This window comes from Vespula vulgaris, chromosome 12, assembly GCF_905475345.1.
Source record: "Vespula vulgaris chromosome 12, iyVesVulg1.1, whole genome shotgun sequence".
NCBI lineage: Eukaryota > Metazoa > Arthropoda > Insecta > Hymenoptera > Vespidae > Vespula > Vespula vulgaris.
The window spans coordinates 1,017,973-1,032,507 of NC_066597.1; the positions used below are offsets into that span (position 1 = coordinate 1,017,973).

The 14,535-nt window shown below is 37.6% G+C and overlaps 1 long non-coding RNA gene across 2 annotated transcripts; it reads right to left on the bottom strand.

Annotated features, from left to right (window-relative positions):
* Window positions 1–790: 790 nt before the first annotated feature.
* LOC127067875 (uncharacterized) lies at window positions 791–6,284 on the bottom strand. Of its 2 annotated transcripts, XR_007782775.1 has the most exons (10): window positions 5,402–6,284; window positions 5,077–5,341; window positions 4,806–5,017; window positions 4,483–4,746; window positions 3,972–4,385; window positions 2,239–2,282; window positions 1,988–2,145; window positions 1,466–1,889; window positions 1,136–1,238; window positions 791–1,049 (listed from the first exon to the last, which is right to left on the bottom strand). It is a non-coding gene; the product is annotated as an uncharacterized LOC127067875 (long non-coding RNA). The 2 variants fall into 2 exon arrangements; XR_007782776.1 differs by lacking the exon at window positions 4,806–5,017.
* Window positions 6,285–14,535: the final 8,251 nt, after the last annotated feature.

The following is a 14,535-nucleotide window of genomic DNA, read 5'->3' on the forward strand; positions in this document are numbered from 1 at the left end:
GAGTTTAAGAGAATTTTTATAAATAATAATTAATAAAAGTGAATAAGAATAAATAGGAAAGACAGCGATACAAAAGTTTTCCGCACGTTTCTCTACTAAATTATTTTAGAATATTGCTTCATTTAATTTATCTATCTCTCGAAATATGATTAACACTGGAAAATATAATGAATTTAATATCTAGTTAGAATTAAAAGGAAGAGATTTTCGAAAAGCACTGAAATATGCAGCCATTCGCCCGGTAGTACTTGCGTTTTAACTAAATTATATTTATAATTTAGTTATAGATTTTTGATATAATTTAAAAATAGATTTTAAAATATCGCAAGTATTACCGACCCAGGTCCCACCGCTTGGAGGTTGCTGCATCTGGGGACCCACGGGCTAACGGGGACTCTACTCTAAAATTCGCGTTCGAGATATCTTTCCGCTTCGGGAGTTTTCGGCTTTTCAGAAAATTGCAGATGGACGAGACCCTGATTACGAAAAACTCCACCGTCCACACCGTCAGCTTCAGACATCTCGAGACACGACCGGTCGTGTCTATATTTCGATTTTAAAAATCAAAACGTAGTCCTCGGCAGGACTTAATTTCGCGACCGCGAACACTTACGTACGTGATGACCAGCACGTGCGTGAGTGTTTTCCCTATCATTCGCGTACGGCAGTAAGGAGACATACCCTCTCTGAATATAATATCAATTATATGCAGCGAGGTTCCATTAACTTCCGTAAAAATCCCTCGATGATTCAGAAACAGAAAAAGAGGAAGTGTAAAAGAATAAAAAAAGATGAGAATAAGAAGAAGGAACAAAGAGAAGAGGAGAGAAAAGGAGGAAAGGAAGAAAAGATGCATGCGAGTGCGCGAGAGTCCATATGCACTTTTATTCAGTGTACTTTAGATAGAAGACTTTAGAAAAGAGAATAAAAAGAAAATAAAAATTTACAACTCTACGTTAATAGTAAAAATGAATAACATATGTAATAATTTTATTCGCGTACGAGTATCAATGTGGGGTGGAAGACGGAGCGTTACGTCGTCCAGGTTTCTGAAATCAAAATTATTATTACATAAGAGCATTTTGGGTGACCACATAGAAATTAAAATATATCTATTTCAACTAATCTGACGAACCTTCGAAAATAAAACAACAATCCAATAGCTGCCCTCTTGAGCCACAGTTTGTGGGAATTTCTTCAAGATATAGTCTTTTCTTTGCTTCAAGCCCAACCAACAACTATAGAACATTCGATAACCATCATTAACTACCCTTATTCTAAAACGTAGAAGAAAACTAATGAATCTAACGAAACTCGAAAGCCACCCTAATACGAAAAATAGAAAATTTACTAGTGGTCACTCAATGCTGTTTTATGTATTAATTACAACCAATCACCCGTGCCGATTCGGAACTTTCGTCCTCGACATGATTGAGTGATCGGAGGGACTTAAAAATTAACTCACTACTTAAGAAGTTCTGCGACGGCTCCAAAACACTGGACCGCGACTTAGGTCGAAATTGAGGGTGGATGATTTGTAGTTGGTTGAAAATGAGGTAGGTCGACATCGAAGTTGGTTGAGATCCACTTCAGTGATGCACTGACTCTAATTCGCGGTAGTTATTTATTAACGAACGGTCACTGAATTTACTTAACGAAACTCTACTATATTTTATAAGTACAGTCTGTGCGACTGTTAAAAAATCAAGAAACTCCGCGAACAAACACTGACTCTAAGGACTGCATTGCACGCAGTCTATGCAAAGACACTTATGGTTTAAATCGCGAAACGCGAACGAACAAACACTGCTTCTACTTCGCGATAAATTTTGTTTAGCGATACTAACACTCGATTACAACATTGCAACGCGCGCGACCGCAATGAGGTTCTGAAACATAAAAATAGCAACAAAATAATCAGTATCATTGTTATAATAAAAGATTGTGTAAATGATTCAACAAATATGTGATAGAGAAATATACTTACTTTAAATCTTCGTTAATACTCGCTCGAATGTCATCCTGTGAAAATTTCTAAGTCCACTCGTGGAGATAGATTGTCAAAGTCCCTCAAGGGTGTGAAAATTTCTAAGTCCACTCATGGAGATAGATTTTTAAAGTCCCCTGAAAGTGCAGAATCTAAGTCTAAAACAAAAGAGATAGTATAGAATTATGAAAATATGAGTGATAGAAAATATACTTCCGTCGATTCTTCATTAATACTCGCTCTAATAGCACCTTGCAAAAATTTCTAAGTCCACTCCTCGAAATGACGATCTAATCTGAAACAGAAAAAGAATAAGAGAGGAAAAGGAAATAGATAAATATAGAAGAGTAGAGGAAGAAAAGAAGAGAAAAGGAACTCTGAAAGATACTGAGACAGTAACCCGCACAAAGGCCCACACCCGAGGGCCCCTCCCAAGGGTCCCACCCGAGACTTTAAATAAAACAGAGATTTTGGAGAAACGTTGTAATATGCAGTCATTCGCTCATTAATACTTGAGATATAATTTAAATTCGATTTTTATATTTCAAGTTCTTCTGATCCAGGTCATACCGCGAGGACGTTGCTGCATCTGGAAACTCATGAGCTGACGGTGACTCTACTCTAAAATTCGCGAAATTGGCATGATCAAATAATTGCTTTTCAATAAAACGAAGTCTGTGGGATTTTTAATCACTCACGTGAGTGTTCGAATGACGGTGACTCTACTCTAAAATACGCATTACCGGCGTAATCTAATTTATATTTCAAGCAAATAAAATTTGATTTTATATAAATAAAATTATGAATTTAATTGAATTTTTAAAAAAATTAAAAGTGAAAAATTTATGACTCGACTTTAATAAAGATTTTATTAAAATAAAATTATGATTTTAATTAAAATTTCAAAAAGAAAAACGCGATTACTTGACTTTAATAATAAAAATGCATAATATATGCAAAAATTTTATTCGCGTACGCGTGGCAATGTAAAATGGGAGATAGAATATTACGTCGTCTCAGTTTCTCTAATCTACATTACTTCTATATAAGAGCATTTTGAGTGACAACATGGTAAAATTAAAATATGAACAAAAGCCATTTTCGAAAAGTTCTGTAGAACCTTCGAAAATAACTCAATAGTTTTATAGTTGCCCTCTTGAGCCACAATTTGTGGGGGCCTCTTCGGCATATAGCCTCTTCATTGCTTCGTGCCCTAATCACAACTATAGAACATATTCGATAACTATCGTCAATATCAAAGAACTAAAACCGACCCTTATTCTAAGATGTGAAAGAAAACTAATAAATCTAACATAACTCTAAACCAAATCTGAAACGAAAAATCGAGAAAGCATCGAAAGAGAAACGAGAATTAATATATTAATTGCTGAAAATCCTAAGCTAAAAATTGATTAACTTATTCTATGTTCTACGCGTAGTGATTCTACAAGTCTCTTTATCTTTTATCAACGACTCTACTCTACTTTATTCTTTCAAAAGCAATGACTCTATTGAGACTTTTCTTTTATTAATAAAATTGATTGATCTTTATATAAAAATGTACTGAAAAATCATTGGACGCTCCTTCTTACAAGCACTTATTTCAACTATTAGAAAATAAATTATACAATTTCGCTTGTAATCGAGAGAATCCATCGCGAATGTCTTCTTGCTTATTCAATATTAAAATTCGCAAATATCGCGATTCTTCACTATTTTGGTGAGAGAAAATTATTTAAAAATGCATTTAAATATTTAAAATTTGAAATAATAATAACTAACGCGTTTAACCAAGAAGACTCTATCCTGATCTAATAAATAAATCAAAAAATAACGAACCATTCACGAGTAAATCTCCGAAGAAATTTAGTCGTGGTCACTCATTGCTCTTCTACTAATTAATTACAACCAATCACCCGTGCCGATTCGGACCTTTCGTCCTCGACATGATTGAGTGATCGGAGGTACTCAAAAATTAACTTACTACTTAAGAAGTTCTGCGACGGCTCCAAAACACTGGACCGCGACTTAGGTCGAAATTGAGGGTGGATGATTTGTAGTTGGTTGAAAATGAGGTAGGTCGACATCGAAGTTGGTTGAGATCCACTTCAGTGATGCACTGACTCTAATTCGCGGTAGTTATTTATTAACGAACGGTCACTGAATTTACTTAACGAAACTCTACTATATTTTATAAGTACAGTCTGTGCGACTGTCAAAAAATCAAGAAACTCCGCGAACAAACACTGACTCTAAAGACTGCATTGCACGCAGTCTATGCAAAGACACTTATGGTTTAAATCGCGAAACGCGAACGAACAAGCACTGCTTCTATTTTTATTTTAGCGATACAAAGCCTCGATTTCTTCATTGCTACGCACGCGATTGCAACTAGGTTCTGAAATATAAAAATAGAAACAAAATAGTCAGTATCACTGTTATAATAAAAGACTGTGTAAAGCATCAACAAATATGTGATAGAGAAATATACTTACTCAGTCTTCGTTAATACTCGCACAAGTGGCATCCAGCAACAATTTCTAAGTCCACTCGTGGAAACAGATTGTCAAAGACCCTCAAAGGTGGGAAAATTTCTAAGTCCACTCTTGGAGATAAATTTTCAAAGTCCCCCGAAAGTGCGAAAATTTCTAAGTCCACATCTGGAGATAGACTGTCAAAGTCCCACGAGAGGGCGAAAATTTCTAAGTCCACTGGGGGAGATAGATTTTCAAAGTTCCACGAGAATGCAGAATCGAAGTCTGAAACAAGAGAAATAGTACAGAATAATGAAAATATCAGTAATAGAAAATATACTTACGTCGATACTTCATTAATACTTCCTCAAATGGCTTTCTGCTAAAATTTCTAAGTTCACTCGTGGAAACAGATTGTCAAAGACCCTCAAAGGTGGGAAAATTTCTAAGTCCACATCTGGAGATAGACTGTCAAAGTCCCACGAGAGGGCGAAAATTTCTAAGTCCACTGGGGGAGATAGATTTTCAAAGTTCCACGAGAATGCAGAATCGAAGTCTGAAACAAGAGAAATTGTACAGAATAATGAAAATATCAGTAATAGAAAATATACTTACGTCGATACTTCATTAATACTTCCTCAAATGGCTTTCTGCTAAAATTTCTAAGTTCACTCGTGGAAACAGATTGTCAAAGACCCTCAAAGGTGGGAAAATTTCTAAGTCCACTCTTGGAGATAGATTTTCAAAGTCCCATGAGAGTGCGAAAACTTCTAAGTCCATTTCAGGAGATAGACTGTCAAAGTCCCACAAGAGTGCGAAAATTTATAAGTCCCGTCTTCGAGATAGATTTTCGAAGTACCCGACAGTGCGAACTCGAAGTCTGAAACAAAAAAAATACTATAGAATTTCGAAAATATGAGTGATACAATATTGTACTTACGTAAACTTCTCGTTAATACTAGAAGGAATGGTATCCGCGAAAATTTCTAAGTTCCCTCGTCGGAGTCCAAAACACAACTGAGCTAGTGACTGTAGAAGTCGGTCAGAGGTCCGATATTGTTGTCGTTTCTCGAGCCCGTCTCCCCACCTCGCAAATTTAGTCTAAAATCAAATAAACTGTTGTATAGACGTTGCTTAATACTTCCACGAATGGTATCCGCGAAAATTTCGAAGTCCACTCTTCGAGATAGATTTTCAAAGTCCTCGAAAGTGCAAACTCGAAGTCTGAAACAAAAAAAATAGTACATAATTTCGAAAATATGAGTGATACAACATTGTACTTGCGTAAACTTCTCGTTAATACTAGGAGGAATGGTATCCGCGAAAATTTCTAAGTTCCCTCGTCGGAGTCCAAAACACAACTGAACTGGTGACTGTAGAAGTCGGTCAGAGAACCGATATTGTTGTTGTTTTGCGAAGCCGAGTATCCCCACTTCGCAAATTCAATCTAAAATCAAATAAACTGTTGTATATACGAATTAACTGTTCCTTAATACTTGCACGAGTGGTATCCGCGAAAATTTCTAAGTTCCCTCGTCGGAGTCCAAAACACAACTGAACTAGTGACTGTAGAAGTCGGTCAGAGGACCGATATTGTTGTCGTCTCTGGAGCCCGTCTCCCCACCTCGCAAATTTAGTCTAAAATCAAATAAACTGTTGTATAGACGAATTAACTCTTCCTTATTCTTCCACGAATGGTATCCGCGAAAATTTCGAAGTCCACTCTTCGAGATAGATTTTCAAAGTCCTCGAAAGTGCAAACTCGAAGTCTGAAACAAAAAAAATAGTACATAATTTCGAAAATATGAGTGATACAACATTGTACTTGCCTAAACTTCTCGTTAATACTAGAAGGAATGGTATCCGCGAAAATTTCTAAGTTCCCTCGTCGGAGTCCAAAACACAACTGAACTGGTGACGGTAGAAGTCGGTCAGAGAACCGATATTGTTGTTGTTTTGCGAAGCCGAGTATCCCCACTTCGCAAGTTCAATCTAAAATCAAATAAACTGTTGTATATACGAATTAACTGTTCCTTAATACTTGCACGAGTGGTATCCGCGAAAATTTCTAAGTTCCCTCGTCGGAGTCCAAAACACAATTGATCTAGTGACTGTAGAAGTCGGTCAGAGGTCCGATATTGTTGTCGTTTCTCGAGCCCGTCTCCCCACCTCGCAAATTTAGTCTAAAATCAAATAAACTGTTGTATAGACGTTGCTTAATACTTCCACGAATGGTATCCGCGAAAATTTCGAAGTCCACTCTTCGAGATAGATTTTCAAAGTCCTCGAAAGTGCAAACTCGAAGTCTGAAACAAAAAAAATAGTACATAATTTCGAAAATATGAGTGACACAATATTGTACTAGCGTAAACTTCTCGTTAATACTAGAAGGAATGGTATCCGCGAAAATTTCTAAGTTCCCTCCTCGGAGTCCAAAATACAACTGAGCTAGTGACTGTAGAAGTCGGTCAGAGAACCGATATTGTTGTTGTTTTGCGAAGCCGAGTATCCCCACTTCGCAAATTTAGTCTAAAATCAAATAAACTGTTGTATAGACGTTGCTTAATACTTCCACGAATGGTATCCGCGAAAATTTCGAAGTCCACTCTTCGAGATAGATTTTTAAAGTCGCCGAGAGTGCAAACTCGAATTCTGAAACAAAAAAAATAGTACATAATTTCGAAAATATGAGTGATACAATATTGTACTTGCGTAAACTTCTCGTTAATACTAGAAGGAATGGTATCCGCGAAAATTTCTAAGTTCCCTCGTCGGAGTCCAAAACACAACTGAACTGGTGACTGTAGAAGTCGGTCAGAGAACCGATATTGTTGTTGTTTTGCGAAGCCGAGTATCCCCACTTCGCAAGTTCAATCTAAAATCAAATAAACTGTTGTATATACGAATTAACTGTTCCTTAATACTTGCACGAGTGGTATCCGCGAAAATTTCTAAGTTCCCTCGTCGGAGTCCAAAACACAACTGAACTAGTGACTGTAGAAGTCGGTCAGAGGACCGATATTGTTGTCGTCTCTGGAGCCCGTCTCCCCACCTCGCAAATTTAGTCTAAAATCAAATAAACTGTTGTATAGACGAATTAACTCTTCCTTATTCTTCCACGAATGGTATCCGCGAAAATTTCGAAGTCCACTCTTCGAGATAGATTTTCAAAGTCCTCGAAAGTGCAAACTCGAAGTCTGAAACAAAAAAAATAGTACATAATTTCGAAAATATGAGTGATACAACATTGTACTTGCCTAAACTTCTCGTTAATACTAGAAGGAATGGTATCCGCGAAAATTTCTAAGTTCCCTCGTCGGAGTCCAAAACACAACTGAACTGGTGACGGTAGAAGTCGGTCAGAGAACCGATATTGTTGTTGTTTTGCGAAGCCGAGTATCCCCACTTCGCAAGTTCAATCTAAAATCAAATAAACTGTTGTATAGACGTTGCTTAATACTTCCACGAATGGTATCCGCGAAAATTTCGAAGTCCACTCTTCGAGATAGATTTTCAAAGTCCTCGAAAGTGCAAACTCGAAGTCTGAAACAAAAAAAATAGTACATAATTTCGAAAATATGAGTGACACAATATTGTACTTGCGTAAACTTCTCGTTAATACTAGAAGGAATGGTATCCGCGAAAATTTCTAAGTTCCCTCGTCGGAGTCCAAAACACAACTGAACTGGTGACTGTAGAAGTCGGTCAGAGAACCGATATTGTTGTTGTTTTGCGAAGCCGAGTATCCCCACTTCGCAAGTTCAATCTAAAATCAAATAAACTGTTGTATATACGAATTAACTGTTCCTTAATACTTGCACGAGTGGTATCCGCGAAAATTTCTAAGTTCCCTCGTCGGAGTCCAAAACACAACTGAACTGGTGACTGTAGAAGTCGGTCAGAGAACCGATATTGTTGTTGTTTTGCGAAGCCGAGTATCCCCACTTCGCAAATTTAGTCTAAAATCAAATAAACTGTTGTATAGACGTTGCTTAATACTTCCACGAATGGTATCCGCGAAAATTTCGAAGTCCACTCTTCGAGATAGATTTTCAAAGTCCTCGAAAGTGCAAACTCGAAGTCTGAAACAAAAAAAATAGTACATAATTTCGAAAATATGAGTGACACAATATTGTACTAGCGTAAACTTCTCGTTAATACTAGAAGGAATGGTATCCGCGAAAATTTCTAAGTTCCCTCCTCGGAGTCCAAAATACAACTGAGCTAGTGACTGTAGAAGTCGGTCAGAGAACCGATATTGTTGTTGTTTTGCGAAGCCGAGTATCCCCACTTCGCAAATTTAGTCTAAAATCAAATAAACTGTTGTATAGACGTTGCTTAATACTTCCACGAATGGTATCCGCGAAAATTTCGAAGTCCACTCTTCGAGATAGATTTTCAAAGTCCTCGAAAGTGCAAACTCGAAGTCTGAAACAAAAAAAATAGTACATAATTTCGAAAATATGAGTGACACAATATTGTACTAGCGTAAACTTCTCGTTAATACTAGAAGGAATGGTATCCGCGAAAATTTCTAAGTTCCCTCCTCGGAGTCCAAAATACAACTGAGCTAGTGACTGTAGAAGTCGGTCAGAGAACCGATATTGTTGTTGTTTTGCGAAGCCGAGTATCCCCACTTCGCAAATTTAGTCTAAAATCAAATAAACTGTTGTATAGACGTTGCTTAATACTTCCACGAATGGTATCCGCGAAAATTTCGAAGTCCACTCTTCGAGATAGATTTTCAAAGTCCTCGAAAGTGCAAACTCGAATTCTGAAACAAAAAAAATAGTACATAATTTCGAAAATATGAGTGACACAATATTGTACTAGCGTAAACTTCTCGTTAATACTAGGAGGAATGGTATCTGCGAAAATTTCTAAGTTCCCTCGTCGGAGTCCAAAACACAACTGAACTGGTGACTGTAGAAGTCGGTCAGAGAACCGATATTGTTGTTGTTTTGCGAAGCCGAGTATCCCCACTTCGCAAATTTAGTCTAAAATCAAATAAACTGTTGTATAGACGAATTAACTGTTCCTTAATACTTCCACGAATGGTATCCGCGAAAATTTCGAAGTCCACTCTTCGAGATAGATTTTCAAAGTCCTTGAAAGTGCAAACTCGAAGTCTGAAACAAAAAAAATAGTACATAATTTCGAAAATATGAGTGACACAATATTGTACTTGCGTAAACTTCTCGTTAATACTAGAAGGAATGGTATCCGCGAAAATTTCTAAGTTCCCTCGTCGGAGTCCAAAACACAACTGAACTGGTGACTGTAGAAGTCGGTCAGAGAACCGATATTGTTGTTGTTTTGCGAAGCCGAGTATCCCCACTTCGCAAATTTAGTCTAAAATCAAATAAACTGTTGTATAGACGAATTAACTGTTCCTTAATACTTCCACGAATGGTATCCGCGAAAATTTCGAAGTCCACTCTTCGAGATAGATTTTTAAAGTCGCCGAGAGTGCAAACTCGAATTCTGAAACAAAAAAAATAGTACAGAATTTCGAAAATATGAGTGATACAATATTGTACTTGCGTAAACTTCTCGTTAATACTAGAAGGAATGGTATCCGCGAAAATTTCTAAGTTCCCTCGTCGGAGTCCAAAACACAACTGAACTGGTGACTGTAGAAGTCGGTCAGAGAACCGATATTGTTGTTGTTTTGCGAAGCCGAGTATCCCCACTTCGCAAATTTAGTCTAAAATCAAATAAACTGTTGTATAGACGTTGCTCAATACTTCCACGAATGGTATACGCGAAAATTTCGAAGTCCACTCTTCGAGATAGATTTTCAAAGTCCTTGAAAGTGCAAACTCGAAGTCTGAAACAAAAAAAATAGTACATAATTTCGAAAATATGAGTGACACAATATTGTACTTGCGTAAACTTCTCGTTAATACTAGAAGGAATGGTATCCGCGAAAATTTCTAAGTTCCCTCGTCGGAGTCCAAAACACAACTGAACTGGTGACTGTAGAAGTCGGTCAGAGAACCGATATTGTTGTTGTTTTGCGAAGCCGAGTATCCCCACTTCGCAAGTTCAATCTAAAATCAAATAAACTGTTGTATATACGAATTAACTGTTCCTTAATACTTGCACGAGTGGTATCCGCGAAAATTTCTAAGTTCCCTCGTCGGAGTCCAAAACACAACTGAACTGGTGACTGTAGAAGTCGGTCAGAGAACCGATATTGTTGTTGTTTTGCGAAGCCGAGTATCCCCACTTCGCAAATTTAGTCTAAAATCAAATAAACTGTTGTATAGACGTTGCTTAATACTTCCACGAATGGTATCCGCGAAAATTTCGAAGTCCACTCTTCGAGATAGATTTTTAAAGTCGCCGAGAGTGCAAACTCGAATTCTGAAACAAAAAAAATAGTACAGAATTTCGAAAATATGAGTGATACAATATTGTACTTGCGTAAACTTCTCGTTAATACTAGAAGGAATGGTATCCGCGAAAATTTCTAAGTTCCCTCGTCGGAGTCCAAAACACAACTGAACTGGTGACTGTAGAAGTCGGTCAGAGAACCGATATTGTTGTTGTTTTGCGAAGCCGAGTATCCCCACTTCGCAAGTTCAATCTAAAATCAAATAAACTGTTGTATATACGAATTAACTGTTCCTTAATACTTGCACGAGTGGTATCCGCGAAAATTTCTAAGTTCCCTCGTCGGAGTCCAAAACACAACTGAACTAGTGACTGTAGAAGTCGGTCAGAGGACCGATATTGTTGTCGTCTCTGGAGCCCGTCTCCCCACCTCGCAAATTTAGTCTAAAATCAAATAAACTGTTGTATAGACGAATTAACTGTTCCTTATTCTTCCACGAATGGTATCCGCGAAAATTTCGAAGTCCACTCTTCGAGATAGATATTCAAAGTCCTCGAAAGTGCAAACTCGAAGTCTGAAACAAAAAAAATAGTACATAATTTCGAAAATATGAGTGATACAACATTGTACTTGCGTAAACTTCTCGTTAATACTAGGAGGAATGGTATCTGCGAAAATTTCTAAGTTCCCTCGTCGGAGTCCAAAACACAACTGAACTGGTGACTGTAGAAGTCGGTCAGAGAACCGATATTGTTGTTGTTTTGCGAAGCCGAGTATCCCCACTTCGCAAATTTAGTCTAAAATCAAATAAACTGTTGTATAGACGTTGCTCAATACTTCCACGAATGGTATCCGCGAAAATTTCGAAGTCCACTCTTCGAGATAGATTTTCAAAGTCCTTGAAAGTGCAAACTCGAAGTCTGAAACAAAAAAAATAGTACATAATTTCGAAAATATGAGTGACACAATATTGTACTTGCGTAAACTTCTCGTTAATACTAGAAGGAATGGTATCCGCGAAAATTTCTAAGTTCCCTCGTCGGAGTCCAAAACACAACTGAACTGGTGACTGTAGAAGTCGGTCAGAGAACCGATATTGTTGTTGTTTTGCGAAGCCGAGTATCCCCACTTCGCAAATTTAGTCTAAAATCAAATAAACTGTTGTATAGACGTTGCTTAATACTTCCACGAATGGTATCCGCGAAAATTTCGAAGTCCACTCTTCGAGATAGATTTTTAAAGTCGCCGAGAGTGCAAACTCGAATTCTGAAACAAAAAAAATAGTACAGAATTTCGAAAATATGAGTGATACAATATTGTACTTGCGTAAACTTCTCGTTAATACTAGAAGGAATGGTATCCGCGAAAATTTCTAAGTTCCCTCGTCGGAGTCCAAAACACAACTGAACTGGTGACTGTAGAAGTCGGTCAGAGAACCGATATTGTTGTTGTTTTGCGAAGCCGAGTATCCCCACTTCGCAAATTTAGTCTAAAATCAAATAAACTGTTGTATAGACGTTGCTCAATACTTCCACGAATGGTATACGCGAAAATTTCGAAGTCCACTCTTCGAGATAGATTTTCAAAGTCCTTGAAAGTGCAAACTCGAAGTCTGAAACAAAAAAAATAGTACATAATTTCGAAAATATGAGTGACACAATATTGTACTTGCGTAAACTTCTCGTTAATACTAGAAGGAATGGTATCCGCGAAAATTTCTAAGTTCCCTCGTCGGAGTCCAAAACACAACTGAACTGGTGACTGTAGAAGTCGGTCAGAGAACCGATATTGTTGTTGTTTTGCGAAGCCGAGTATCCCCACTTCGCAAATTTAGTCTAAAATCAAATAAACTGTTGTATAGACGTTGCTTAATACTTCCACGAATGGTATCCGCGAAAATTTCGAAGTCCACTCTTCGAGATAGATTTTCAAAGTCCTTGAAAGTGCAAACTCGAAGTCTGAAACAAAAAAAATAGTACATAATTTCGAAAATATGAGTGACACAATATTGTACTTGCGTAAACTTCTCGTTAATACTAGAAGGAATGGTATCCGCGAAAATTTCTAAGTTCCCTCGTCGGAGTCCAAAACACAACTGAACTGGTGACTGTAGAAGTCGGTCAGAGAACCGATATTGTTGTTGTTTTGCGAAGCCGAGTATCCCCACTTCGCAAATTTAGTCTAAAATCAAATAAACTGTTGTATAGACGTTGCTCAATACTTCCACGAATGGTATCCGCGAAAATTTCGAAGTCCACTCTTCGAGATAGATTTTCAAAGTCCTTGAAAGTGCAAACTCGAAGTCTGAAACAAAAAAAATAGTACATAATTTCGAAAATATGAGTGACACAATATTGTACTTGCGTAAACTTCTCGTTAATACTAGAAGGAATGGTATCCGCGAAAATTTCTAAGTTCCCTCGTCGGAGTCCAAAACACAACTGAACTGGTGACTGTAGAAGTCGGTCAGAGAACCGATATTGTTGTTGTTTTGCGAAGCCGAGTATCCCCACTTCGCAAATTTAGTCTAAAATCAAATAAACTGTTGTATAGACGTTGCTCAATACTTCCACGAATGGTATACGCGAAAATTTCGAAGTCCACTCTTCGAGATAGATTTTCAAAGTCCTTGAAAGTGCAAACTCGAAGTCTGAAACAAAAAAAATAGTACATAATTTCGAAAATATGAGTGACACAATATTGTACTTGCGTAAACTTCTCGTTAATACTAGAAGGAATGGTATCCGCGAAAATTTCTAAGTTCCCTCGTCGGAGTCCAAAACACAACTGAACTGGTGACTGTAGAAGTCGGTCAGAGAACCGATATTGTTGTTGTTTTGCGAAGCCGAGTATCCCCACTTCGCAAGTTCAATCTAAAATCAAATAAACTGTTGTATATACGAATTAACTGTTCCTTAATACTTGCACGAGTGGTATCCGCGAAAATTTCTAAGTTCCCTCGTCGGAGTCCAAAACACAACTGAACTAGTGACTGTAGAAGTCGGTCAGAGGACCGATATTGTTGTCGTCTCTGGAGCCCGTCTCCCCACCTCGCAAATTTAGTCTAAAATCAAATAAACTGTTGTATAGACGAATTAACTGTTCCTTATTCTTCCACGAATGGTATCCGCGAAAATTTCGAAGTCCACTCTTCGAGATAGATTTTTAAAGTCGCCGAGAGTGCAAACTCGAATTCTGAAACAAAAAAAATAGTACATAATTTCGAAAATATGAGTGATACAATATTGTACTTGCGTAAACTTCTCGTTAATACTAGAAGGAATGGTATCCGCGAAAATTTCTAAGTTCCCTCGTCGGAGTCCAAAACACAACTGAACTGGTGACTGTAGAAGTCGGTCAGAGAACCGATATTGTTGTTGTTTTGCGAAGCCGAGTATCCCCACTTCGCAAGTTCAATCTAAAATCAAATAAACTGTTGTATATACGAATTAACTGTTCCTTAATACTTGCACGAGTGGTATCCGCGAAAATTTCTAAGTTCCCTCGTCGGAGTCCAAAACACAACTGAACTAGTGACTGTAGAAGTCGGTCAGAGGACCGATATTGTTGTTGTTTTGCGAAGCCGAGTATCCCCACTTCGCAAGTTCAATCTAAAATCAAATAAACTGTTGTATATACGAATTAACTGTTCCTTAATACTTGCACGAGTGGTATCCGCGAAAATTTCTAAGTTCCCTCGTCGGAGTCCAAAACACAACTGAACTAGTGACTGT